At 41.8% G+C, this 24,607-nt stretch overlaps 1 protein-coding gene across 14 annotated transcripts in view; it reads left to right on the forward strand.

The window, feature by feature from the left end:
* DISC1 (DISC1 scaffold protein) overlaps positions 1-24,607 on the forward strand; it is a 419,870-nt gene that overhangs the window by 11,732 nt on the left and 383,531 nt on the right. For 2 of the 14 annotated variants that reach the window (XM_064276663.1, XM_064276662.1), the window contains exon 2: positions 3,537-4,010. The exons of the other annotated variants lie outside the window; for them this stretch is intronic. The gene's annotated coding sequence lies outside the window, so the exon portion shown is untranslated. The remainder of the gene's footprint in view (positions 1-3,536; positions 4,011-24,607) is intronic. 14 annotated transcript variants of the gene reach the window in all.

Raw genomic sequence — 24,607 nt, forward strand, 5'->3', positions numbered from 1 at the left:
CCCATGTGTTACAGAGTAGAACTGCCCCAGCGGGTTTTAATAGGTCTTTCTCCTGTGGAGTTGCTGGGTGGGTTTGAACCAGAAACTTTTCTGTTAGCAGCCGAGCGCTTAACTTTTACACTACCAGGGCTCCTTGTAGCTTTCTTTACTTGACTTAAATAGTTGTTTGAATGGAAAAATGAACAAATTCAATCATTTTTTTATTAACTTTTATTGAGCTTCAAGTGAACATTTACAAATCAAGTCAAACTGTCACATATAAGTTTATATACACCTTAATCCGTACTCCCACTTGCTCTCCCCCTAATGTGTCAGCTCTTCCAGTCTCTCCTTTCGTGACAATTTTGCCAGCTTCCAACTCTCTCTATCCTCCCATCCCCCCTCCAGACAGGAGATGCCAACATAGTCTCAAGTGTCCACCTGATACAAATAGCTCACTCTTCATCAGCATCTCTCTCCTACCCACTGTCCAGTCCCTTTCATGTCTGATGAGTTGTCTTTGGGAATGGTTCCTGTCCTGTGCCAACAGAAGGTTTGGGGACCATGACCGCCGGGATTCCTCTAGTCTCAGTCAGACCATTAAGTCTAGTCTTTTTATGAGAATTTGGGGTCTGCATCCCACTGATCTCTTGCTCCCTCAGGGGTTCTCTGTTGTGCTCCCTGTCAGGGCAGTCATCGGTTGTGGCCGGGCACCAACTAGTTGTTCTGGTCTCAGGATGATGTAGGTCTCTGGTTCATGTGGCCCTTTCTGTCTCTTGGGCTCTTAGTTATCGTGTGACCTTGGTGTTCTTCATTCTCCTTGGATCCAGCTGGGTTGAGACCAATTGATGCATCTTAGATGACCACTCGTTAGCATTTAAGACCCCAGACGCCACGTTTCAAAGTGGGATGCAGAATGTTTTCATAATAGAATAATTCAATCATTTTTAATCCAACTGTTGTATTTTCTTGATTTATGTTTTGGGATTAAGTACATTCATTCAAATATTTATTGTGTATGAATATTTTTTGAAAAGCATAAGATGACATATAACAAAAGGTATTGATATTACCCTTATTGTTCCCTTTTCCCTGAAGCAGACTAGAGCTCAGTGGAAATTAAATGAGATGTCCCAAGGGGGTTACTTTACCTTAGGCTAATCTTGGTATGAATTTACACTGACATGACTCTTAAAATTTATTCTGCTTTTTAATCAACAAAAGATTTTTTATACCATATTCTATCCAAATTAGGGAGCCCTGGTAGTGGAAACTCTGGTGGTGTAGTAGTTAAGAGCTACAGCTCCTATGGGGCAGCTCTACTCTGCTTATAGGGTCGCTGTGAGTTGGAATTGACTCGACGGCAACAGGTTTGGTTTTTTTGTTTTTGGTGGTGTAGTGGTTAAGAGCTTGGCTGTTGACCAAAAGGTCAGCAGTTCAAATCTACCAGCTGCTCCTTGGAAACCCTATGGGACAGTTGTCCTCTGTTCTGTAGGGTTGCTATGAGTTGGAATCGACTCGATGGCAATAGGTTTGGTTTTTGGTTTTTGGATCCAAATTAGCTGACGGCTTTTCCCAGTAAAATGGATACTTATTAATCAATATAGATCCAGAGAAAGTTTGAGGTAACCAGGAAGTTAGTGGAGAGAAACCAAGTCTTTTGAATGTCTGTGTGTTAATCTGGTCTGAAATTCTTGAGGCAGTCCTTGTTTTATTTAATTTTTAGGGACTGATGAAACATACAGGGGCTGCAGCACCCTCAAAGCCAACCCTTGACGCCACTACTGTTCCCAACTCCTCCCGCATTCTAGCTCCATGAAGTTCATTACTTATCATGAAGTATTTTGAATTTCTGAAAATCAGACCAATGCATCTTTTAATATTAGCAGAGATATGTTTCAAAAGCAAATTTAAATTGTAACAAAAATTCTTCAACTTGCTTGATATTATTGTGAGTAATTGCTGGTTAACCATAATTGGTTGAGAGGTGTGGTGGAAGGAGCACTGGACTGGGCGTCAGGATTGTGGGAAAGCCATTGAATCTCTCTGTACCTTAACATCCTCACTTGTGGAAATGGGGATAATGATATCAGGCCCTCAATTCATAGAGTTGTGATGAAGGTCTTCTTTGACCATTTGTATCAAAATTCTTTACAATCCGTAATATTTATGTGTAAAGAATTGCTTTTTTTATAAACTTGCCAGTAATGTCTCTAACATCCAATACTCGTTGCTGTTGAGTGGATTCTGACTGTGTGAGAGCTCCAAAATTGAGGCGTTTGGCTCTGTCAAAGAGACTAACCTGGGTTTGAGCCCCGACTCCATTTTAAGATTGTGCTTGCTTCCCCAGCAGCCATTAACCTTTGAACAGACTTAATCATGCAGTTAAGGAAATGTTTTTCTCTGTGATTGAGCTAAGAAGGGATATCATAGAACTTTCCCAGGGGGTCTTTATGCAAATGGCTTATCAGAAATCACCTACACAAGCTACCTCCAGGAAATGGTTTGCTTGAGAAAGCTATTTTAACAGAACGTCTTCAGAAGAATGTCCTGTGATTATCTTGCCATCACCCTGTAAACCCCCCTATAGTTTCATGTACCTCTGTAATTTTCAGTAATAACCAATCTAAAAAGCTCGAGTATCCTCGTTAAGCCAATCACCTTAAGATCCCTGCTTTGAATTATCCCACCTCCCACTTCCCTAAATGCTTGAAAAGCAATCGGAAAAATTGCATTGTAAGTCCCTGATTGCATTATATAAATACACCTATTCATCTTCAGTTCCTCAGAGTGTTTTGTTTCATTTTGTGAGATCTGATGTGTCCCCGATTCAAACTGTTTCCAGCCTTCAATAAATCTCTTTACTTTTATTTTAACAGATTATGCATTTTTACTCTTTGACATGACGCACGGTGACTCCATCTGTGTCCGAGTAGGACTGTGCTCCATAGGCTGATTTTTCAGAAGTAATTCTCTAGGCCTTTCTTTTAAGGAGCCTCAAGGTGGACTCCATCCCTAACATCAGTCCTGCTTATAATCTTAGCTTCCCTAATAGCTTGTCCAGTTAGAGCTTCTCACATCCTCATACGGGTCCACAATCCTTTATCTGAATCACATTAGTGTTTCTGCATCAAAACAGATGCTTGTTCCCACTAAGTGGGATACAGAAAGACTATAAATAGCTTCATATCAGTGTAGGTGAGGGTGTGCCACTATACAAGGTAAGTCAGGTCAGATTGCTTGCCAAAGGAGTTATAGGATCCCTGTGGTTCTCAGAGATTTGGATTTTGGAACTGCAGATGAGAGATCATGGACTTATATTTAATGTTGTTTTTGTTATTTTTCTTCTCATCAGCCTTTACTTTCCTGTCTTCCTCCTCTTCCATTTCAGGTTCTTGGCATCACTTGGGTCCTCCGTGAGTCAGAGTCCATTGGACAGCAACTGGTTTCATTTTTATTTTTTTTTAATTAATTTTCATTGTGCTTTAAGTGATGGTTTCATTTTTTAAAGCGTCCGTTCCCTTCATTTTATTTTTCTCTATTGTTTCTGGAAATAGGCCTCTGACGTGCTGCCTGTCATCAGTGAACCACAAAGACCCTCTGTGTGTAAGGGTGGGCAGAGAGACACAGAGGTGTTGCAGGAAAGATGAGAACAAGACGTCACAGAGAGTGCGTTGCTCACCCCCAGCTAAGCACCATTCCCATTGCAGGAGTGCAGGCTGATTCCTCTACAAAGCTCACTCCTCTACAAAACGGCCTTGGCAGGAAGCTCTGAGTGAGGCTGCCTCCCGTACTCAGCTCCCAGATGCTGTGCTGCTTCCCTGGATGCTGTCTCTTGGATTAATCCTTTGATGCCACATTTTGCAGCTTGAGGGTAAATGATACCCCACCCTGTACTCTGCCCAGGCTCCAGAGATGCTGCTGGTCTTGGAGGGAGAACCGGACAACTATTGCCCTTTTGACAGGCCTGACGGGGAAAGGGTTGGACCTGCCAAGGTGCCCTTATGCGCCAGCCACCAATGATAATCAAGGTGAGCAATTCCTTGGGCCACGTGATGCTGTCTTGGGCTTTGAGTATCTTTGGTCCCGTTTGTGATAAGAAGGCTTAACTTGGATGTTTGGTATCAAATGTTTTCTGGAAAGCAGAGATGGCATAATGCAGAATATCTGGGTTAGCTTTGCTAAGGGAATTCTAGTTGAAGTGCCAATAAATCTTTGCTTTTTCAATGTGTAATTGAGTTTTGATTTTGTCTTTATAAGAGTCTTCATCTATATGAAAAAGCTCTGAAATTCTTCATTAGGACACTGTTTCGCTCTGTTTTCTTGGAATCCCTTTGGTAATTTGCCTCGCCTAGCTCAAAAAATTCACCACTCTTGCTGGTGTAATTTCACACCCAAAGAGGGCATTCTAATCACAAAGTAAGTTCAGCTCAGCAGGACTCCTGCCTTTGCCTTTCTCTCTGAACACAGATGGTTAGTTTTCCTTTTCCCTTGGCATCTCAAGTTGTTTTGGCTCCAGGGAGGGAATAGTCACAGCTAAAATTTACTTAATAAAATCATTATGAAAATGTACCCAACAAAAGGGACAGAGGAGAGGTTCGGCTCCATGCTTTCCCTCCCTGGCTTCTTTATGTTTCTAGGAGCTGTCCCTTGTAAGCTACTTCCACCAAGTGAGAATTCTGTAAATTTGGGGACTTGGCAAACCCCTTGGCTAATCCTTTAGGGTGTTCTTTCAGCATTGTCTGTAGTGAGCGTAGGAGTCAAAGGGCCTTCAGTGCAAAGATAATGCCAGTGTTGTTCTCTGGAGCCTGGAGGAGCCAGAGTCTAAGGGCTTTTTGTTTTACCAGCAGAAAAATCCACAGGAAATCCCAGCTTCTATGGTCCTAGTCAGTCTCATTGTTCTGTCAGCTCTGACTGTGTTTGAGCCTCCTCTGAGTGAGGCAGTAGCTAATACAAAATATAAATAAATGAAAGGGTACCATTCATGGTGGCCCAAGGGCTGAGTGTTCTCTAGTTCACATGTGTGTGCACCACATGCAGGCCAGGCTCTCCCCGACCCGGGTGCCTCATGTGCCTATCCCAGTGCAGGTGATCTCTGAGCTGCGAGAACTGGGCGGATGAAGATAATAACAGGACCTCACCCTACTATGAGAACTGACTGTGATTACATGTGTGGAGACCCAAGTACAGTACCTGCCTCACAGTAGGCACTCAGTATTATCACTGAGCAGCTATTATTAGTTTGCAGATCTCTTCCAGCTCCTCTGATCCTTACTGGGTATATGGCTGGGAGCAAATCATTGAATTTCTCATCATGTACAATAATAATGGTTATTTCACAGGACTGTTGTGAGGAATACATGAGATAATATATGCAAATAGGCTTAGAAAGTCACAGGTTAAAATAGGTGGGCTGCAGCCTACAGTTGTACAAGTGGCATCCCGCACTAAGGCTCCTGGCCAAGGGGTGAGTGGCTAACACTGGCTAGGGCTCTGGCGCTGGGTCAGCCCAGAGGAAGGCAGCCTCCTTCTAGTTTATCAACTCAGAGGGGACACCTTTTCCAGATTTATCCTCTCAGAAGGGGGCATCTTTCATAGTTCATCAGCTCAGAGGAGGCACCTTTGAAAACATTTGCACAACAGTACTGTATGTGTTAGCAGCAGCCCTGTCAAGAAGAGAAAGATGTTTTCATTAGTGCAGTGGACAGAGCCTTCTGGAAGGAGTGTTGGGCTTGCTTTACCTGGCTCCACTTTGGCCATTTCATATTAATTTCAATGATATGATTACCAAAGAATCAGGGGGGCATTTGGCTATTTCTTAAATTCTAAATTTTCTCTAAAATGGAAAGACTTTCTTTAAGACCAAGGGCTATAATTTCACCTGCACCTCAGCACTGCCCTGCATGTGCCCTCTGGAATGGGCATTTAACACATGTTGGGAAACAGTGAGTAAGAGTGGAGCTCGGGACCTGTTATTTATGTGTCTGTTGGCCCCTCACCTACCCTTCTATGCGTTGCTTTTGCTACTGGGCTGGGATTCTGAAAACTAAAAATTTCTGTCCCCCTTGCCAACCCACTTCCTGTTACATTCTGCCAATAGAAGGTTCTAGTGGAAGACCAGGAGGTAGGAAGAAGAGCAAAGCTTCCTGATTCTGGTTTTCAGAGTGTGGCAGTTGCAAGCAGTTGCTGTAGCAATCTCAGGGATGGAATGTTTTAGGTAGCCCCTTTTCGAGGTTCCAGTCCTGGATGAAATAGCTCCAGAACCAAATGACACAATTTCTTTAATGACATAACAGAAGAATTGGCTCAAGGATCCATCCCAGAAGCATAAATGTCTTGAGATATCTAGCTATCATCCCTTCCCTTTTGCTCCTGCCTCTCCTTCTCCTTTGTTCTCTTCCAGTTCTTTCCATACCTTTGTAAACAATTCCCTGTATTAAATTTCCCCTGTATGATGTACCTAGAGTGGTTTCAGTTTTCCCGTACTTAGTGCATAGACTCTGTTGATCTGTTGGGGTTTAGGGGCTGAGTGAGTTCCCTAGGATATTGAAGGACAAGATCCTTCCTTCCTGTTTCCATCTTCATTATTATATTAGGATTCTGCTTTTGCCTTTTAAAATAGATTTTCGACCTCTAGCCTTTCAAACCCTCTTCCTCATCACTGTGGGCAATATGGTTAGATTAATTTTCCTAAGCCTCTAGTTCACCTGGTCCACATCCATGTGGTAATGGAAAACAATTTTTACCTTTGTCCTTGGCTGCTGTTGAAGTAACCCTGGTAGTAATTGAGGTGCCTTTATCTGAAACCTCCAGACCACACCTGAGGATTTGTGTTAACAATGAAGTTTGGCTAGATCAGAAAAGACTCACCTAGTAGGCCAGTGTCAACTAACCTTAACCCAAACCAAACCCATTGCCATCGAGTCGATTACGACTCATAGCGACCCTATAGGACAGAGTAGAACTGTCCCATAGGTTTTCCAAGATTGTGTATCATTAAGAAAGCAGACTGCCACTTCTTTCTTCCACAGAGCAGCTGATGGATTCGAACTGCTGACCTTTTGGTTAGCAGAGTAGCATGTTAACCACTGTGCCACAGATCTCCTCCAAGTAACCTTAGGAGGCATGATTTAGCCTATGATACATACGCAATAGGGATCAATCATGACGGGCTGATAAAAGCCCTGAACATGGAGGCTCAGAGAGCTTCCTGGTTGGCAAAGGAAGGGTAACACCTCCTCTTTGGGACGTAGAAGCTTTGAGTTGGGAACCCTCCCAGGCCTCACCCATGCATCTCTCCCTTGTGATGATCCTAGTTTGTATCCGATTGCTATATCTGTAATCATAAGTGTAATACTTTTTATGAGTTGTGTGAGTCATTCCAGCCAATTATTATTTTTTTTTAAATAATATTTATTGTGCTTTAAGTGAAAGTTTACAAGTCAAGTCAGTCTGTCACGTATAAGCTTATATACACCTTACTCCATACTCCCACTTACTTTCCCCCTAATGAGTCAGCCCGCTCCCTCCTTCCAGTCTCTCCTTTCATGACAATTTTGCCAGTTTCTAACCCTCTCTACCCTCCCATCTCCCCTCCATACAGGAGACACCAACACAGTCTCAAGTGTCCACCTGATACAAGTAGTTCACTCTTCATCAGCATCTCTCTCCAACCCATTGTCCAGTCCCTTCCATGTCTGATGAGTTGTCTTCGGGAATGGTTCCTGTCCTGGGCCAACAGAAGGTTTGGGAACCATGACCGCCGGGATTCTTCTAGTCTCAGTCAGACCATTAAGTCTGGACTTTTTATGAGACTTTGGGGTCTGCATCCCACTGTTCTCCTGCTCCCTCATGGGTTCTCTGTTGTGCTCCCTGTCAGGGCAGTCATCGGTTGTGGCCGGGCACCATCTAATTGTTCTGGTCTCAGGATGATGTAGGTCTTTGGTTCATGTGGCCCTTTCTGTCTCTTGGGCTCATAGTTATCATGTGACCTTGGTGTTCTTCATTCTCCTTTGATCCAGGTGGGTTGAGACTGATTGATGCATCTTAGATGGCCGCATGTTAGCATTTAAGACCCCAGACTCCACACTTCAAAGTGGGATGCAGAATGTTTTCATAATAGAATTATTTTGCCAATTGACTTGGAAGTCCCTTTAAGCCATAATCCCCAACCCCCACCCCCCAGCAAATTATTAAACACAAAGGAATAGTGGGAGCCAGCAGGTAAAATTGAGGGAACCCAGGGAAGACCTTCGAGTTTGTGACTGGCATCGTCAAAGGGTAGTGGTGTCATGGATTGAATCGTATCCGCCCTAAAATATGTGTCAACTTGGTTAGGCCGTGATGCCCAGTGTTGTGTGGTTATCGTCCATTTTGTGACTGTAATTTTCGTTAAAGAGGATTAGAGTGGAATTGTAACACCCTTACTAAGGTCACATCCCTGATCCAATGTAAAGGGAGTTTCCCTGGAGTATGGCTTGCACCACCTTTTATCTTACAACAAATAAAAGGAAAGGGAAGCAAGCAGATTACGGGGCGGGGGGAGGGAGAGGGGGAATTCATACTACCAAGAAAGTAGTGCCAGGAAGTCCTTTGGACCCAGAGTTCCTGCACGGAGAAGCTTCTAGTCCAGGGGAAGATTGATGAAAAGGACCTTCTCCAGAGCCTACAGAGAGGGAAAGCCTTCCTCTGGAGCTGATGCCCTGAATTTGGACTTCTGGCCTACTAGACTGTGAGAAAATAAATTTCTCTTAGTTAAAACCATCCACTTGTGGTATTTCTGTTATAGCAGCACTATATAACTAAAACAAGTGGGAAAACCAAAATCTTTGGCCAGCAAGTCAGAAGGTTCGAGCGTCATGTGGACTCACCAAACTTGGGGCTGGCATCTGCCTATTTGGCAGTCTGAAGGATGGTGTGCTTTTAACTTGTGAGATCTATTCTAACTCTGAGTGGCTAGGATCAGAGAGAGAGAAAGTGCCACATGGGCAACTGGTGTCAGAAATGATGGAGAAGTGGGAAAGTGGGAATTTGATTACTCCTTTTTTTTACATTTTGGGGTTCAGATTTATGCTGATTCTTACCAATGAAACACCTTTGCTCAAAACTCTATTATTTGTGTGGCAGTCATTTAGCATATGTCCTAGAACCTAAACCCAATGGTGAGAACTTTAACTACAGTTACCTTTTCCATGATCCTGGTAACAGAAAGGCCTGTGTAGTTACAGGGTCATTCTTTCACTCTGGCTAGGAAGAAGGTAATTATCTTAGGGATAGATACACCAGTAGTCATGGCTATGTGAGAAACATTTAAAAACTTGGCCTTGGCTCTCTTCCTGCATCTCCTTCCTCTTTCTCACTGGTTCCTTGTTCAAGTCATGCCAGGGGCTCTGTGATATAGGCCCTTCACTGAATTGGCCAACACCACCTCTGTTATAGTATAAGACTTGCCCAATGTTCTGTAGTTATAGAGGGCAGAGACTAGGAGATTCAAGTAACTTCTCATGAGATGATATTGTTGTCGTTGCCATTGAGTTGATTCCGACTCATATTGACCCTATATATCACAGAATGAAACACTGCCTGGTCTTGTGCCGTGCTTACAATTGTTATGCTTGAGCGCATTGATGTAACCACTGTGTCAATCCATCTCCTTGACAGTCTTCCTCTTTTCTGCAGACCCTATACTTTACCAAGCACGATGTCCTTCTCCAGAGACTGATCCCTCCTGACAACATGTCCAAAGTATATAAAATTAGTCTCACCATCCTTGCTTCTAAGAGCATTCTGGTTGTAATTTTTCCAAGACAGATTTGTTTGTTCTTTTTAGCAGTCCCTGGTATATTCAATATTCTTCACCAATACCACAATTCAAAGACATCAGTTCCTCTTCAGTCTTCCTTATTCATTGTCCAGCTTTCACGTGCATATGATGCGACTGAAAATACCATGGCTTGGGTCAGGCGCACCTTAGTCTTTAAGGTGACATCTTTGCTTTTCAACACTTTAAAGAGGTCCTTTGTTGCAGATTTGCCCAGTGCAATGTGTCTTTTGATTTCTTGACTGCTGCTTCCATGAGTGTTGTTTGTGGATCCAAGTAAAGTGAAATCCTTGACAACTTCAGTCTTTTCTCTATTTATCATGACGTTGCTTATTGGTCCAGTTGTGAGGACTTTTGTTTTCTTTATGTTGAGGTGTGACCCATACTGAAGGCTGTGGTCTTTGATCTTCATCAGTAAGTGCTTCAAGTCCTCTTCACTTTCATGATATAACTGTGAAAAGGCAACATTTTACTAGTAATTCAAATGAGCTGTAAGCTTAGGTAAAATTATTATCTTGGGAGGGGGACTTCTCACCCATAGGTTTTCTGACTTGCTTGATGTAATGTTTTTAGGAAATTTGGTATTGAAGAGAATAGGGAGAATATCTTAAGGGGAAACAGAAGGGCATTGCAGGGTCACCTGGAGGAAAAATAATCCAATTAGTGTTAAAAGAATAGCATTATTGTTTTTATATAAAAAACAAAGCATGGGTGTTGTAAAAAAATCAAATAAGCTTGAAAAATATAAGGTGGAAGAAGAAATAATCAGTGAAGTTTCACTATCCTCACTGTTCATATTTTAGTGAACATCCTTCTAGTTGGCTCTCAGAATCTGTATACATATACACATACAGTTTTACAGAAATGAGATTGTTACGTCTTGTTTTCCAACCTATTTTTTTCTGTTTATTAGTATAGCATGATAAGTTTTCAAGTCAACAAATATTTCTTTACATCATACTTTGTGATAGCTACATAGTGCATCATATTTGCACCAAATTTACTTATTCAGTCACATTAAAAAGAATGTCCATAGTTGTCACCCTTTAGAACATGCTAATTCTTATGTTTAAGGTGATGCTAGTGCCGTAATAAATATTCTGAAATATCAGCAGCTTAAAATCTTAAAAGTTTACTTTTCTCTTAGGTAAAGTTCAAGTTCTCTTTCAATTTACTAGAGGTTACTGTGAAAATGGTGTGGCGGGGGCATCTGAATTCCTCTAACTTCACAGGGGGGACAGAGAATAACCATCAGCCCAAAGCTGATTGCTATGAGGTAGAGGTCAGAAATACCTCCACCTTCTAACCTTTTCATCAATTCTGACACCAGCTGTCCCTCCCATGGCACTCTCTACTTCTCTGCTGCATTTAATAATTTGTTGCAATGGCTACACAGAACTCACGGACCATACTCATAGCTCTGGGGTTTATTAGGGAAGTAACAGATTATAATTCAGGATGAGGAATGACTCAGGATACAGTTCTTTGGTCAGGACAGCTTCTTGGCTATGCCCACAGGCAGGCCTCTCCCTGGCCCTTGGCTTGTTGGCTCTCAGCCCCTCAGCTCTCTTGTGCCAGCCCAGCCTGCTTGGGCAATGATGCAAATATCTTTACTGGTTAGTGCCCAGAGCCACCCCATTCTGCCAGTAAGCCTCAGCCTGAAGGCACTCAGCTCTCTAGCTCCAGGGGTCAGCAACCCTAGCTCTGCTGACAGGTGCCTGGAGATACCCCACTCTGTCAGCAAGCCCCCTGCCCGAGGGCGCTCAGCTCTCTTGCTCTGTGGGCCGGGAAGCCCGCCTTGCTCTGTGGGTCAGGAGGCCCACTGTGCTGTTTCAAGCCAGTTTCCTGGCTCTGCTGCCACTATTTCTCTGCCATTGCTTCTCATTGTCTCCTGCTGTCTCCGGTGTTACAGCTCTCCCTCTCTGTATCTTAGGTCTAGGAGGTTCTGAGCACAGGGACCCTGGGTCCAAAGGAAGTGCTCCACTCTTGGCTCTTCTTTCTTCTTGGTGGTGGTGATGTTCCCCCCTTTTGCCTCTGGAATGGCTAATTTTAAGCAGAGTGGAATGCCAAAACTGACCAATCCTCTTGTTAGGGTTCCATATACTTTATTTGCATGGTCCCACCCCCATAAGGGTGCCATGCACCTTATCTGCATTATTAGCAAGCTATCTAATCCCCTCGGTGGGCCACAAGCACCTTATTTGCATAATCCTATCCAGTCATTTTGTAGGAGTCGCAAGACCATGGTGAGAAAGGCCATGTAAAAGTGATCCATTGTACTACCAATCTGCTGCAGGTATCCATCTGATCTGGTCATGTTCTCCAAAAGTCATCTTGACAATAGGTTCAGTTACCTTGAAGCCATCAGGCTTGGATACAGGGGCTACTCTGCCTTATGTGGTCATTTGTGAAGGAACTCAGGTCAACAGAGGCTACACCAGGTTGCCCTGGCCACTGTCATCCAGCCAGCATATAGTGAGGAAGAGAGAGTGGAAGACTTCCTAGGAGTTTTTTATGGATCAGAACTGGAAGTGGCAGATGTGCTTCTGCCACATTCCATTAGCCAGAGTTAGTCACATTGCCACACAAAGCTGCAGGGGAGGTTGGGAAATGTCATTTAGCTGTGTATGCAGGAAGAAGAGGAGATAGATGTGGTGAATACAAGCCAGACTCTGCCAGAGTTCCTCCTTGTGGTCACCAAAATAACTGTTTCACTTTTCATCTCACACATAGAACTCGCTCACTCTCTCCCAAAAGGGGACAGCTAGTTGTTGCAGCTGGCTCCATGTGCAAGATCTCTGCATGATGTGCAGGGTTCTCCATCACATCTCAATGAGGCTGCTTATAGTTCGGTGAATTATGAACTAAAAAAGAACACTTGCCTGCCTCCTCCTCAGCCCCTTTCAATTTTTCATGGTGAAGCAGAGACAGCATAACAGCATTAAAAACTCTCATTTACCATCCAAGATACTCCATTGGTCTCACCCCTTCGAGAGCAAGGAAGAATGAAGAAAACTAAAGATACAAGGGAAAGATTAGTCTAAAGGACTAATGGACCACATCTACCGTGGCCTCCACCAGACTGAGTCCAGTACAACTAGATGGTGCCCGGCTACCACCACTGACTGCTCTGACAAAGATCTCAATAGGGGGTCCTGGACAGAGCTGGAGAAAAATGTAAAACAAAATTCTAACTCACAAAGAAAGACTAGACTTACTGGCATGACAGAAAAACCCCAGGAGTATGATCCCCGGACACCCTTTTAGCTCAGTAATGAAGTGACCCTGTTTAGCCAAAGATTAGACAGTCCCATAAGACAAAACGAGGCTAAATGGGCACAACAGCACAGGAGCAAGGACTAGAAGGCAGGAGGAGACAGGAAAGCTGGCAATAGGGAACCCCAGGTTGAGAAAGAGAATGTGGACATGTCATGGGGCTGTTAACCAATTTCGTAAAACAATATGTGTACTAACTGTTCAATAGAAGCTAGTTAGCTCTGTAAACCTTCGTCTCAAGTATAATAAAAAAAAGGAAAAAAAACTTCTCATTTAGAACAGGGCAAAAAAGAAGAGGCACAGTAGTCAAAGGTTCGAAGCAATTACAGGCATGGTAAAGGGCCCAACCCAGGGAGTGAGAGAAGCTTCTTGATTATTTCTTGATTCTGCTTGATGAAAGGAAGCCTCATGTCAATTTGTCTCCATGGTCCATGGCTCTATCCTGGGAAGTTTTTCCTTGTCTTTTATTCTCCATGGCAGAATTTGAAGATGAATATACAAGTGGTTAATCCTCACAACTGGACCAATAAGCAACATCATGACAAATGGATAAAATAATTGAAGTTGTCAAGGATTTCACTTTACTTGGATCCACAGTCAGTGCCCATGGAAGCAGCAGTCAAGAAATCAAATGATGGATTGCTTCCTGCAAATCTGCCGCAAAAGACCTGGTTAAAGTGCTAAAAAGCAAAGATGTCACTTTGAGGACTAAGGTGTGTCTGACCCAAGCCATGGTATTTTCAGTCACCTCACACGCATGGGAAAGCCGGATGATGAATAAGGGAGACCTAAGGAGAATCGATAAAATTTTTTTTTGCTTTTAAGAAGAATCGATGCCTTTGAATTATGATGTTGGTGAAGAATACTGAACGTACCATGAACTGCAAGAAGAATGAACAAATCCGTCCCGGAAGAAGTACAGCCAGAATGCTCCTTAGGAGCGAGGTGGCAAGACTTAGTCTTACGTACTTGGCACATGTTACCGGGTGGACCAGTTCTTGAAGAAGGACATCATGCTTGATAAAGTAGAGAGTCAGCGAAAAAGAGGAAGACCCTCAGCAAGATGGATTGACACAGTAGTTGCAGCAACGGGCTCAAAGGCTCTATGAGTCAGAACTGACCTGATAGCACCTAACAGCAACATCAACATACATGTATATGCCTATATACATACATATATACCTGCACATATATTCTTTGCTGTTGTCATGGATTAAATTGTGTCCCCTCAAAATATCTGTCAACTTGGCTAGGTCATGATTCCCAGTATTGTATGATTGACTACCATTTTGTCATCTGATGTGATTTCCCTATGTGTTGTAAATCCTATCACTATGATGTAATGAGATGGATTAGTGGCAGTTGTATTGATAAAAAAAAAAAAAAAAAATTTTTATTTATTTATTTTTTTTTAGAAGATTAGATAGTGTCTTAAGCCAATCTCTTTTGAGATATAAAAGAAAGAAGCGAGCAAAGAGACATGGGGACTTCATACCACCAAGAAAGCAGCACTGGGAGCAGAGCGGGTCCTTTGGACCCAAGGTTCCTGCATCGAGAAGCTCCTATACAGGGGAAGATTGATGAAAGGGACCTTCCTCCAGAGCCGACAGAGCCAGCACCTGGGATTTGGACTTCTAGCCTCCTGGACTCTGAGAGAATAAATTTCTCTTTGTTAAAGCCATCCACTTGTGATATTTCCGTTACAGCGGCACTAGATGACCAATACAGTTATTGTTGTAAAATTATGTATGCCATAGCAATACCAGCTTGTATACATCTTGATGACACCTTTTACCTTGGTCAAACTGTGCTCACTTCACCCTCATTTGGTGTTACTGTCTCCGTTACCAAAAATAACAAATTTCTACTATCTAGAGAGTGACTACTCCTCTTCCCTACCACCCATCTCTGGTAACCGCTAATGAATATTGGTTTCTGCGCATTTACCTATTCATGTTATTTCATAAAAGTGAGAACATACAATATTTCTTCTTTTGTGATTGACTTATTTCGTTCAACCTAATGTCCCCCAGGTTCATCCATGTTGTAAGATGTTTCAAGAACTCATTTTACTTTATCGCTAAGTAGTATTCCATTGTAGGTATGTACCACATTTTACCCATGCATTCATCCATTGATGATCACTTATGTTGTTTCCATCTTTTTGCTATTCAGAATAGTGCTGCGATAAACTTAGGTGTATATATGCCTGTTCATGTCACTTATGTTAGATCCCTAGGAGTGGAATTGCTGGATCATGTGGCAGCTCTGCCTCTGGTTTTTTGAAGAACAGCCAGACTGTTTTCCAAAATGGCTGTACCATTTTGAATTCCCACCAGCAATGGATGAAGATTCCAATTTCTCCACATACCCTCCAACACTTGTTATTTTCCTTTTTTTTTTAATCTTGGCAATTCTAGTGGGAGTGAAGTGGTATCTCATTGTGGCCTTGATTTGCATTTTCCTGATGGCTATTTAAATTGAGCATCTTTTCTTGTGTCTGTCGGACATTTCAATATCTCTTTAGTGCAGTGTTCATGTCCTTTGCCCAGTTTTTGATTGGGTTACTTGTCTTTTTGTTGCTAAGCTGTAGAAGTTTTCTATATATTTTAGATGTTAGAACATTATTGGTTATATTGTTCCCAAAGATTTTTTCCCCATCTGTAGGTTGTTTCTGTACTCTCTGGGCAAAATCTTTTGATGAACATAAGTACTTAACTTTTATGAGTTCCCAGTTATCTATTTTGTTTTTTGTTGCTTATGCGTTCATTGTTGTGTTAGATAATCTATCATTGAAAAAAATTAGGTCCCAAAGCTTTGCTCCTATGTTTTCTCCCCAAAATTTTATTGTTTTAGATTTAACATTTCGGTCCTTGATCCATTTTGAATTAGTTTTTGTGTATGGTGTGATGTATGGATCTTGTTTTACTTTTCTGCATGTAGAAATCTGGTTTTGCCAGCACCATTTGTTGAAGGGACTATACTTTCCCCATTGAATAGATTTGGCTCTCTTGTCAAAAATCCATTGACCATAAATGTTTGGATTTATTTCTGGGTTTTCGATTCTATTCCATTGGCCTTTGTGCTTATCATTAAACCAGTACCAGGTTGTTTTGATTACTGTAGCTGTGTAATATGTTTTGAAGTCAGAAAGTGTGAGGCCTGTTACTTTGTTCTTCTTCAAAATTGCTTTGGCTTTTCAGGGTCTCTGTCTTTCCATATAAAATTAAGGATTAGATTTCCCATTTTTGTAAAGAATGCTGTTGGAATTCTGATAGGGATTGCATTGTATCTCTAGATTGTTTTGGGTGTATTGACATCCTGACTATAATAAGCCTTCTAATCTATGGGCGTGGAATGTCTTTCCATCTATATAGGTCTTCTTGAGTCTCTTTCAGCAATATTTTATAATTGTCATTGCATAAATCTTTCACATAGCTAGTAGCTAAATGAATTCCTAGATATTTCGATCTCTTAGATGCTATTGTAAATGGAGTTGTTTTCTTAATCTCCTTTTCAGATTTCTTATTGCTGGTGTATAGAAACCGAACAGATTTTTGTGTGTTGACCTCGTATCCTGAAACGTTGCTAAATTTCTCTATTATGTCTAGAAGCTTTTTAGAAGATTCTTTGGATTTAGATAGCCTTTTTTAATGAGCTTAGATTAATGACTTGTATCGCTTTTTATTGAACTATTGCACATGTTGTCTGTACCATCCATTTAGCACATCACATTTGATACTGATTTATTTGACACACATATTTATATTTTGTGTATTTCTTTGATCTCCTCAACCAGATCATCAGTTACATAGGGGCTACTGCTCCATTAAGTACACAGCATATAGCACTGAAACCTGGATATAGAATCTTATTTTTCTTCGAATCACAGATATCTCCCTAAACTAGACCCTAACACTGATCTTAATCGTGGAAGCATCACAGATATTGATGTTGGACAGAGATGGCCAAGCTACTTAATTTTGTGAGCCTCAGCTTCGTAATTGTTAGATCTTTGGACCAATTATTGAATCCTTACTGTATGTCAGACCATGTGCTAATGTGCATGACTTGACAGCAATGGAGTTTGTCTTTTTTGGTTTTTTATAAGTGAAAGAGGGAGGTAGGAGTCAAAATCAAAGAGAGATTTGAAGATACTATTTTGCTGGCTTTGAAGATGGAGAAAGGAGCCATGAGCCAAGGAAGTAACTTCTAGAAGCTGGAAAAGGCAGCAAAATTTAACTCTCCTCTGAGCCTAAGGAAAAGGTACTATTCTTATTGTCATGGATTGAACTGTGTTCCCCAAAAATATGTGTATCAATTTGAGGAGTCCATGATTCCCAGTGTTGTGTGATTGTCCACCATTTTGTCATCTGATGTGATTTTCCTAGGTGTTGTAAATCCCACTTTTATAATGTTAATGAGGTGGGATAGGCAGCAGTTATGATAATGAGGCAGGCCTCAATCTACAAAATTGGATTGTGTTTTGAGCCAATCTCTTTTGAGCTATAAAAAAGAGAAGCAAGCAGAGAGACTGGGGACCTCATACCACCAAGAAAGCAGCGCTGGGACCAGAGTGTGTCCTTTGGACTCGGGATTCCTGCATGGAGAAGCTTCTAGTACAGGGGAAGATTGATGACAAAGACCATCCTCCAGAGCCAACAGAGAAAGCCTTCCCTGGAGCCGATGCCCTGAATTTGAACTTCTAGTCTACTAGATTGTGAGAGAATAAACTTCTCTTTGTTAAAGCCATCCACTTGTGGTATTTCTGTTACAGCAGCACTAGATTACTAAGACACTTGTTTTGAAGATGAGAAAAATGAGGCCCAGAGATATTAAGAGACTTGCCAAAGTTACCCTACTCATAAATGGAAGAGCTGGAATTTAAACCCAGATCTCCTTGACTCCATTGCTTATTTATTATTTTACGCTTACCTTTCAATCCTTTCACTTCTTCATCTTGCCTGTGATCCAAGTCTTCTGTTCTCTCTGTTTGCTTTTTCTTCTCATCTAATGGTGGTTGTGCAGTAGTTAAAGCACTCAACTTCTAACAAAAGGTTGGGGTTTGAACCCACCAGCTGCTCCACGGGAGAAAGATGTGGCAGTCTGCTTCCATAAAGATTTACAGCCTTGGAAACCCTATGGGGCTACTCTGTCCTATAGGGTCCCTATGAGTTGAAATTGACTCAGTGGTAGTAGGTTTGGGTTTTGGTAATGGTCGTTGTGGTTGGCGGAATAATGGCCCCTCAAAGATGTCTGTATCTTAATCCATGGAACCTGTGAATATGTTACTTTACATGATGAAGGGGACTTTGCAGATGTGATTAGGCTAAGGATCTTGAGATGGGGAGATTACCCTGGATTATCTGGGTGGGAATACAGGCAATTTCTAGAAGCTGGAAAAGACAACAAAATGGATTTTCCTCTAGAGCCTCTGGAAGGATAGGTCCCTGCTGACACATTGATTTCAGCCCAGTGAGACCCATTTATGTCTTCAGACCTCCAGACTGTAACATAATACATTTGTGTTGTTTTAAGTCACTAAATTTTTGGTAATTTGTTACAGCAGGAATAGGAAAGTAATACAATAGTTTTTCTTCTTTCCTTACCCTCTTCATGATTTATGAACTAGTTCTGTAAACATTCTTTTTCTTCACGTGTCTCCCTCCCTCTGCTGCTATGTCAAGTCATGTTCTAGGGTTCCACTTCACCAGCTGAGTCATCATACTCTGCCAGGTGTGGAAAGGTTCTCACTTCCTGTTAAGGCCATGCCATGTTAATTGCCTACCTGGCTGTTTTCTCTCAAAAGATGGTGCCCAGGTAGGAAAATAATCGTCCATATGTGGTCTTAGCAGGGCAGAATGCAATAGGTCTGTTCTTGTTTTTAGTTGCTGTCAAGTTAGCTCTGACTCATGGCAACTTTCTGTATGGTCATTTTCGCTGACCGTCTGTTTTGCCAAGTATGATGTCTTTTTCTAGCAATTGGTTTTTCCTGAGGATGTGTCCAAAGGAAGCCAGCCTCACTTCTAAGAATTCTGATTGTATTTCTTCTAAGACTGATTTGTTCATTCTCCTAGCAGAAAAATATATTCTGTACCAACACCACAATTCAAGTGCATAAATTCTTCTTCTGTCTTCCTTTTTAATTGTCCAGATTTTGCATGCATATCAGGTAATTGAAAACACTGTGGCTTGGGTCAGACACACCTCAGTCATTAAAGTTACATCTTTGCTTTTAAAACTTTAAAGAGGTCTTTTGTAACAGATTTGTCCAATGTATTACATCATTTGATTTCTTGATGGCTGCTTCCATGGATGCTGATTGTTGATCTTAGTAGGATAAAATCATTGACAATTTCAATTTCTTTTTCATTTATCATGATGCTGTTTATTGGTCCAGTTTTGAGGACTTTAGTGTTCTTTTAATTCAAGCATAATCCATACCAAAGGATGTTCTCATCAGCCTTCATCAGTAAGTGCTTCAGGTCATCTTCAAGTGAGATTGTGTCATCTGCAGATTGTGGGTACAATAGGGCTACTACCTCCCTAATCAGAATGTTATATCTCTATCCATGCAGTTGAAAATCATGCCTGTTTTTTGGTGTCCACATAATGCTGTTTACTCAGGTTGAGTTTATTTTTAGCTACCATCTCCAAGTCTTTCTCTTTACATAAAGCAAAACACATTATGACTGATTTTTGCATTTTGTATTGTGTCTGCCATCTTGTGTCATGTAGTTTTTGGCTCTAAGAGGCAAAAAAATGTACTGTATTAATCTCTCCAGGGAAAGACCGGGCTAATAAGGAGAGACAGACGGAATTCTGAGGGAAAGATGGCTAATTCTAGAGCTAATCTAATTAATGGGCCATGGGAACTTTTCACTGGTACATAAATAAAATGTGACATTCTGTATAAGCTAAGAAACTCTCAGCAAATATCTAATCTCATTATTTTAGCATTACATAGAAATGCTACCTTTTAACAAATAGCAAATAGCCTGACGTAAAAGAAGCAGAGAGAAGCCCATCCTCGATCCCACTCCTCCGTACACGTTCTTCGGATGGTGTCAACTCTCCCAGCTGTTTCTCATCAGTGACACATCTGTGACCTTGCCAACTCGAAGGATCAAAATGAACTGTTCCTAGGGAAGGGAGCAGCTTTCATCCTTAACCAATTATCACTGGCTCCAAGAATGACTGGAACCTGGAGAGCAGGACAGGAGAGTTCAAGGCCAGCTCTATAGGAGGAAGCTGCTTGGGTTATTGGGAATTCCCAGATCTAAAATATTTCTTTCCTCTTAGACTCAAAGCTGTTGTGCCATCAGTCCTCTGGACTTCCTGGAATTTGTATTTAAATTTTTATGTATTACCAGATAAATATTTCCAACAATGTAGCTGAGATGTAATACCTCTGTAATGGGCAAGCCGGGTGGCTTATTTCCTATCATACTGTGGACTGCCTGGATGCTGGACGACAAGTGCCCACATCCTGGAGGAAGATTTACAGGATGGATTTAACCAAAAAACCCAAATTGGTTGCCACTGAGTTGATTCTGACTCATGGCGACCCCATGTATATCAGGGTAGAACTGTGCTCCATAGGGTTTTCAGTTGCTGACTTTCTGGAAGTAAACTGCCAGCCCTTTTTTCTGAGGCACCTCTGGATAGACTTGAACCTCTGACCATTCGATTAACAGCTGAGTGTATTAACTGTTTGGACCACTCAGGGACACGTACTTACCAAGGAAAAAACAGTTGCCGTCAAGTTGATTCCAACTCACGGTGACCCTACGAGACTGAGTGGAACTGCCCCGTAGGACTTCCAAGGCTGTAATCTTTACAGAAGCAGACCGCCACATCTTCTTCCCACAGAGTGGCTGGCGGGTTCAAACCACCGACTTTTCGATTAGCAGCAAGTGTTAACCACTGCGCCACCAGGGCTCATTGGAGTCAGACTTAGAGCACCTTAAAAGAAAGAGGAAAAGAAACTGGCTTGGTTATTTCTATTAAGTTAAATATACCCAAAGGACCGGAGAGGTCTCATTCGTTTCCGTTGGGCTAAATCTGAGGCAGCCCAAAGGTTGCCAGGGGATGTAGGAAGAAAATTTTAATTTGCACACTTGAGCTTTGCAGTCTGCCTGACCCTTTTGGAAGTTTTCCTCTCTTTAAATTGTAGAATCAAGTCTTAAATGCTTCCTTACTTTCAGCGGCCTTGCCTCAGCCTTCTTTGCCCCAGTAAGCTGCAGAGAAGTTATGCTGCTAGTGTGATATGTCATATTAACACGCAGTCATTGCCATAGCTTCCTGCGGACGTGATTCATTTATGTTGAATTACGATCAAATTGCTTTCTATTTCAACAAATCCAATTCTGGCTTCTTACTGACCGTAGCTTAAAATTTTAATTTAAAACCCCCTTAAAAATAAGCGGTTCAAATAGCTAGGTGGTAAAACAGCCCAGATTCTGAGACACTTGCTGACGGAAAGGGGTTTAGCCATCATCTGTCCTGACAGGTGCTTCTATTGAATGCTTCCAGGGACAGAATAGGCACTACTTGAAATAGATCAAGTATAATAATGTAAATGAAAGTGCTTTGTAAACTGTAGGGCATTCAACCAATTTTAAATATTATGATCATTTGTAAAGAGGTTTTTCCCACTGTTGCCTGCTTTATGTATTATAACATGCTTTTGTTTTTTTTTAAATAATTTTTATTGAGCTTTAAGTGAACGTTTACAAATCAAGTCAGTCTGTCACATATAAGCTTATATACACCTTACTCCATACTCCCACTTACTCTCCCCCTAATGAGTCAGCCCTTCCAGTCTCTCCTTTCGTGACAATTTTGCCAGCTTCCAACCCTCTCTACCTTCCTATGTCCCCTCCAGACAGGAGATGCCAACACAGTCCCAAGTGTCCACCTGATACAAGTAGCTCACTCTTCATCGGCATCTCTCTCCCACCCACTGACCAGTCCCTTCCATGTCTGATGAGTTGTCTTCGGGAATGGTTCCTGTCCTGGGTCAACAGAAGGTTTGGGGACCATGACCGCCGGGATTCTTCTAGTCTCAGTCAGACCATTAAGTCTGGTCTTTTTATGAGACTTTGGGTTCTGCATCCCACTGTTCTCCTGCTCCCTCAGGGATTCTCTGTTGTGTTCCCTGTCAGGGCAGTCATCGGTTGTGGCTGGACGCCATCTAGTTCTTCTGGTCTCAGGATGATGTAGGTCTCTGATTCATGTGGCCCTTTCTGTCTCTTGGGCTCATAGTTATCATGTGACCTTGGTGTTCTTCATTCTCCTTTGGTCCAGCTGGGTTGAGACCAATTGATGCATCTTAGATGGCCGCTTGTTAGCATTTAAGACCCCAGACGCCACATTTCAAAGTGGGATGCAGAATGTTTCCATAATACTATTATTTTGCCAATTGACTTAGAAGTCCCCTTAAGCCATAGTACCCCAACCCCTGCCCTTGCTCCACTGACCTTTGAAGCATTCAGTTTATCCCGGAAACGTCTTTGCTTTTGGTCCAGTCCATTTGAGCTGACCTTCCGTGTATTGAGTGTTGTCCTTCCCTTCACCTAAAGTAGTTCTTATCTACTAACTAATCAGTAAATAACCCTCCCCCACCCTCCCTCCCTCCCCCCCTCATAACCACAAAAGTATGTGTTCTTCTCAGTTTATACTATTTCTCAAGATCTTATAATAGTGGTCTTATATAATATTTGTCCTTTTGCCTCTGACTAATTTCACTCAGCATAATGCCTTCCAGGTTCCTCCATGTTATGAAATGTTTCACAGATTCGTCACTGTTCTTTATCGATGCATAGTATTCCATTGTGTGAATATATATAACATGCTTTTGAATAATGAACTCTTATCTTCCTTCTTGTGAATACGAAGTTGAAGAACCGTATAGCTCATGTTGTAACATTTTTCACCTCAGGCAGTCTTTCCCATTCAGGTGTGGGATGTGCCCCATCAGTGGCACAAGAGACGATTTTCAGAGGCACAAGGACATGACAGAAAATACATTGACTCTGCCCCATGAGAAGGTGATTTCCTTGCCAATTCCTCCCCATCCTCTGCCAAGGAGAAAGTCTCTATTTGCTGTTAGTGTGTCTTTAGCCTTCTCTAGCACTGATGTCCCTTTTTAGTAAAGACCCAGCAGATCAGGCTTCTGCCCCAAAGTCACTGACAGACAACAAAAAATGCTGTTTCCTTTGTCTTTATCTTTATGGTTACCTCTAAATACGGTGATTATTATATTCCATTTATGATAGTAATACTGTAACATGTTCTTTAAAATACATTTATTTAAGCAAAAGGAACAAGTCAATTGAAATAAAAATATAGAGAAAATAATATTGCAGGTGGTATTCATCTGTAGGAGTCGTGGGTGGTGCTCGGGTTAAAAGGTTAATATGCTCAGCTGCTAACTGAAATGTTGAAGGTTTGTTCCCATCCAGAGGTGCCTTGGAAGAAAGACCTGGCAATCTACTGAAAGGTAACAGCCATTGAAAACCTTATGGAGCACAGTTCTACTCTGACACACATCGGGTCACCATAAGTTGAAATTAACTCTTCGGCAACTTGTGTATATATTGTTGTTGTTAGGTGCCACCAAGTTGGTTCCAACTCATAGCAACCCTATATACCACAGTACGAAACACTATCCGGTCCTGCGCCATGCTCACAATCGTTGTTATGCTTGAGCCCATTGTTGCAGCCACTGTGTCAATGCATCTTGCTGAGGGTCTTCCTCTTTTTTGCTGACCCTTCACTTTACCAAGCATGATGTCCTTTTCCAGGGAGTGATCCCCCCTAACAACATGTTCAAAGTATGTAAGATGTAGTCTTACCATCCTTGCTTCTAAGGAGCATTCTGGCTGTACTTCTTCCAAGACGGATTTGTTTGTTCTTTTGGCAGTCCATGGTATATTCAGTATTCTTCGCCAACACCACAATTCAAAGGTGTCAGTTATTCTGTCTTCATTATTCATTGTTTAGCTTTTGCATGGATATGATGCGATTGAAGACACCACGGTTTGGGTCAGGTGCACCTTAGTCTTCAAGGTGATACCTTTGCTCTTCAACCCTTTAAAGAGGTCCTTTGCAGCAGATTTGCCCAATGCAACGCGTCTTTTGGTTTCTTGACTGCCTCTTCCATGGATGTTGATTATGGATTCAAGTAAAATGAAATCTTTGACAACTTCAATCTTTTCTCCGTTTATCATGATGTTGCTACTTGGCCCAGTTGTGAGGATTTCTGTTTTCTTTATGTGGAGGTGTAATCCATACTGAATCCATGTATATTGTTTAGCAGCTGTAGCACTTAATCACTATGTCACCAGGTTTTCCTATATATATGTATGTGTATATATGTGTATATACACGTATGTATACCAGTATATACCTTCTCTCTCTCTCTATATGTGTAGTCAGAATAGACACAATGGCAGCTAACAACAACACATACATGTATATAAACATTATATATGTATATATATGGGTTTTTTTGGTTTTATATATAAT

The sequence above is a fragment of the Loxodonta africana genome, chromosome 25 (assembly GCF_030014295.1).
Source record: "Loxodonta africana isolate mLoxAfr1 chromosome 25, mLoxAfr1.hap2, whole genome shotgun sequence".
NCBI lineage: Eukaryota > Metazoa > Chordata > Mammalia > Proboscidea > Elephantidae > Loxodonta > Loxodonta africana.